Here is a 5,223-nt window from a genome sequence, read left to right on the forward strand (position 1 = left end):
ATTTGTATTTTGACTTGTGGCAGATACGATGTTAAAATTTGTATTCAAGGAGGATTCTGTATAAATAGGTTCATATCTGCAGTGTAAACTGTGTGTAAACGGGGCTCGGACGTGTCTTTGAGAGAGTCCTTTTGCAAAGGAGCATGTCAAACTGAGGATGAATGTTTGTGTAAAAAACCTTGCTGACTCCCCACTGACCTCAAACCCTGAACACTTAAAAGGCAGAAAACAAGATGCCAAACGTTGTTTTAAGTGCGGATGCGGAGACAGAGGAGCTCTTAGCGTAAGAGGGCGAGCTTCCCCACCCCCATCTGCATCTCTCTGCCTCCAATACCAAGTCAATTAACCTAATGGAAGTGGCAATTAATTAACTTGGCAAACACAATGATTAAGGACCTGACAATCAAGCGAGTGGGAGTGGTTTAAGTGATGCTGATTTAGGGGTAAATACTTTCAGGCTTTTCTTCGATGCACTTCGATGACTGTGCTGGCAGTCAGTTAAACACACACAGATGCAAGGCTGAAATTAAAAAGTGTAACACAGTCCGACCTGAGTCCCTCAGTGTGGACGTCAAACACACTTAAACTTTTTTCAAAATAAAAGCACTTCAGTTAGGCTTTTCTTCCCCTGCTTGTCTCACAGCTAGACAAAACACACCCCAGCGGCCGACGGACACGAGGCCTTACCGTGTTTTTTTGCCCGTTGGTTCCTATTGGTCCTCTGAAGACACCTTTGATGCTCCTCAGCTGTCCGTCACGCAGGTGGGTGGAACTGATCACGATGTAATAGCACGCCATTGGATCTTAAATGAGTTTCACACACTTAAAAACATCAGAGGAAAAGGTCTTGAAAACTGCTTTCTGTCCTCCTCTCCTCCTTCCTCTGCCTCCTCAACTCTCTCCCGCTCTCCTCATTTCTTCTCTCCTCTTCTGTTTTATAAAGTAGAGGAGGGACGATGAAGAGGAGGAGGACCTGCTCTGATTTATTCTCTCTATTCTCTAAGTTTCTGCCGGTGACTCTTTGAGTCTTCCTCCCCTCTGCTCATCTCCCCTTCAGCTTCTGTCTCTTTTTAAATATTTCACCCTCCGCTCCTCCTTTCTTTCCACTCTTGTCTTCCTCTCTCGTTTAACTTCTAAATTCCCTCTAGATTCCTCCGTGTCCCTTTAGATATTTCAAAGTCTTTCGTGTCCAGATGTTTTGCTCCCATCTTTCATTCATCAATCTTTCCTTGTCATTGACTCCCTCCCTTCCTCCCTGTCTCTTTCTCTCTCTCCCTCTCCCTCTCTTTCTTGCTGAGTCGAAATTTCTCCCCGAAATCTCAGCCTCTCATTGATCAGCCTTGCAGTTGCTCTAACTATCTCCCGTCCGCTGCCTCCCTCTCTCCACTTCACAATCTCTCCAGCCTCCTTTTGTTTTCCCTGCCTCTTTGTCTCTGTGTGTCTCTAAGTGGAGAGGAGGGATACTTTTTTCCTATCTCCCCATCTCCTGTCTTTGTTTTCTCTCTTTGTCTCTTTTCGCTCTCTGCCTCCTTGTTAGTGTGGAGGAGAAGAAGTACTCAGTCTTCTCCTCCCTCTGTCAGAGCCGGCGTGCAGCTTCCTCTCAGATGCTCCTCTCCTCTCCTCTGCTGCGCTGCATGTGTTGGCTCTCCTCCCTCCCTCTTCCTCCCTCTTCCTCCCTCTCTCTGCTGATCTCTTGCTCTGTGGCCAGCAGAGTGGTTTGCTCCTCAGTTACCCGCGGTTACCATCTGCCCTTTTAACGCATGGAGTGCTGACGCTTGCTCCCCTCCCTCTCCATCTCCATCCCTCCCTCCCTCCCTCCCTCCCTCCCTCCATCCCTCTCCCTCCCTTCATCTCTCTCTCTCTCTCTCTCGCTGCCTCTCCTCATGCTGTCTTTCTTCTCGCTTTAATCATCTCCTTTCTCTCCCTCCTTCCCTCCTTTCTCTCAAGCCAAAGGAGACAAGCTCCACCTACTGGTAAGCAGTGAACACACAGAGAGGAAAGAGGGAGGAACAGCAGGAGGCGATTCTGTAATTCCTCCCGTACTTTCTGTGAGAATCAAACACTGGTGGTTTATTGCTCAAAGGCGTTTCAGTGTCAGCTGATATCCTGGTTCTGGACCAACAAAAAGCGACTAAATTCACAAATACTGACCAGCACGTTCAGAGCACAGAGTTCAGTCTGGTGTGCGTTAGGAGATAAAAGATAATAAACAGATGGATGATACGGAGGCTCATTTCTGCCAGGAATAGAAAAAAATACATGAAAAGTTAAAACCAGAAAAACTCATCTTTCACGTAGTAACACAAATACTGTAAATGTATTTATCATGTAAATACATTTAAGTGTACGGTCGGTGTTATAGGTCACCTGCAGACACTGTGAGGTGTTCAGCACATGAACAAATTAACCTTCTCAGTGAACAGACTGCATTTAATCAGGACTGTCCCTGACCAATCACAGCTTCCACATCATCTCGCTGGTGGTTCAAAGCTCTGTTGTCAGGTGAGCTGTGAGCGTCCACACGTCCACGCAGACCTGAAACACACTGGAAACCAGCGTGATCTCATGGGATGGTGTGGAAACAGAACATCACTGTTAGAGGTGTTTCATGCATCAGGTGACTTTCATCATGTGACCTTTGTTTTCTGAGTCATGTGACCTACAGCCTGAGTGCTAATCTGTGCAGGGAACAGGAGACACTTTATTATGTATTAAAATTAAGAGCACTTCGATCGACGAAAACCTGGACCTGTTGCATCTAATTATTGTATCTGACCTGAGGGGAGGATGTCAGCGTCATTAAAGGTCCAGTGATGAAGCCACATGAAGTCACACCTTAAAGCCAAACACCAGAACCAAAGGTTCTGTATGAGGGCTCAGACGGGAGGAACTGCGTCTCACAAACACCAGGATGGTAAGACGAGTAAAACGGTCCCCAGATCCCCAAAGGAGAGAAGACATTTTGGGTAAGTCGTCTTTTCGGCTCACAAACTAAAATGATTCACTCTTTTAATCCATAAAAAAGTGACAGTTTAACTGAGAGACTCTGCAGTCTTCTACCTTCATCCTTTCTACCTTCATCCTCTCTTTTTGTCGGTGTCCAGAGCAGAAGGGGATGTTGGCATTTTGTTTTATTATCTCGTTTAGCTCCGTCCACGTCAAGTCAGTCAGGCCTCCGCATGTAAACTGCTCTCAGTTCAGTCGGCACATGTTTCTCCAGGACACCATCTGGATTATTCAGAACAATCGGAACAATCAAAAACTGGATTAACTTTGCATTTATAGAAATGTCTGGTTATCCCACATTTAAAAGACTCACTGGTGCATTTCAATCAGTCAGTCTCCAAATTCTGCACTTCGCTCAATTTAACTTTTCCCAAAAACTAAGGCGCCAGATTATCTATTATTATTGTTTTCCTCACTAAACTTTGAGCTGACGGAGAAAAACAACTCATGAAAAGCAAAGCAGATGAATTATGGATTTGTGCTTTGCATGGAGGCAATTAAAGCATCTCACATGCTCATTTGGGCTCCATCATGTAGGCCGCATTCACACGGCTGTGGTCCACGTTACAAGTCGTACAAGAAACGTTTTGAGATGCGCCTCCGCTGTGGTTAAAGTCTGGTTAAGTTTAGGCAAACTTCTTACAAATGAGGAAGTCATACGACAGTTTGTTTCCGGTTTGTGTGTGTTTTTTGCATGTTTGGGGTCTGCAAAGGCTTTTAAAGAAACCAGAAGCTCACATAAGGCAGATCCAAAAAACTGTTAGCAAAACGTCCTTAATGCCCGTGACAACCTTCATCTCTAACAAAATCCTGTAGTGTATAACGATGCAGGAATCAGAATAAACACTTAATGGATAATATCAATACCTCGCTGAGCTGAAGACACCAGAGAATGAAACCCTCCAATGATCCGACTCCAAAGAAAAAGTCAATTCATTTATCACCTGACGAATGTGTGCGCTGATTTACTAAACAGAAGGTCAGCGTTTTGGTCACAAGGAACTTTGTCAAAACTTTATTGTCATGTTTTTTTCCAGTATGACAAAAAACGCCGCCGGCTTTTTCAGGCTTTAGAGACGATATTTTGCAAACTTTAACACATCCAGTTCCAGTCTTTGACCATCTTTTTACCCCAAATTTTGAATTTTGTCAATATTCTTCCTTTATGTGTGTGTGTGTGTGTGTGTGTGTGTGTGTTTATTGCTGCTGTTTTGATACCGGCCTCGTGTGCCCTAACAGCTCTGCCACACCAATAAATAAAGAAATAATTTTAAAATAATAATAATAATAATAATAAAAAGTCATTCATACGAATGCACCCCCCTGATGATTGCTCTTCCCGGCTGGACCTCGTTAAGTGAAAGTGCACCTAACGACCTTTATTAAGAAGGACGACCTGCAGCACGTCGCTGCACCAACTTCCTGTTAAAGCACACGAACATTAATGGCGGATTTATCACATCACAGTGTTTTGTTGCTATTACCACATTATCCAGCAGTGACCTGAATTACAGCAGGCATCTGCACACACACACACACACTCACATCTGATCCTGTCAGAGTGGTCGGCCATTTTTAAATCTTCCTCTGACACACAACACTACACTACTTGTAAAACTGAAGGCGAGTGCTGAGTTTGTGTTTTTATTTTCTGGTGTTCCACTGGGTTCTCATTCAGAGGGAAACAAAACAAATCCTCTCTTGTGCTTCTCACTGACTGACTCTGAATTACTACATTTGCATCGTTGCTGGCTTGTAGCAGGATTTTCCTCGACAGGAAATTGTCAAGACCCCCAAGAGTCTCACTCTGGTTTAGTGACCGAATATTGTGAGAAAATAAGCACACAGTAAGAGGCTTATCTGATGAATTTCCTTCTTCTTTGGGTCCCACGATCCAACACAGCAATAAGCTTAAAACCCTCCCATCGGCTCCACTAGATTAATTTTACACAAATACAAATCTAACTTTTACTCCCAGCTCGATTCGTCTTGTGGTGCGTACTGTATGTATGGATCAGTTTGTTTTTATTTATATGAATGTGCATGTTTATATTTTCCCCATATATGCCATTATTCTATGTTTTATTATTCTCCATATTTTCTGTTTGTTTTGTCAGTGCAGTGTTGAGATAATGGCGGTTGCGTGTGGACTGTAAGTCCTGTTTGGGGGTTGGGGAGATAAGAAAGAAATCATTAAAATATGTAATAATATTGGTT

Source organism: Scatophagus argus, chromosome 10 (assembly GCF_020382885.2).
Source record: "Scatophagus argus isolate fScaArg1 chromosome 10, fScaArg1.pri, whole genome shotgun sequence".
Lineage (NCBI taxonomy): Eukaryota > Metazoa > Chordata > Actinopteri > Scatophagidae > Scatophagus > Scatophagus argus.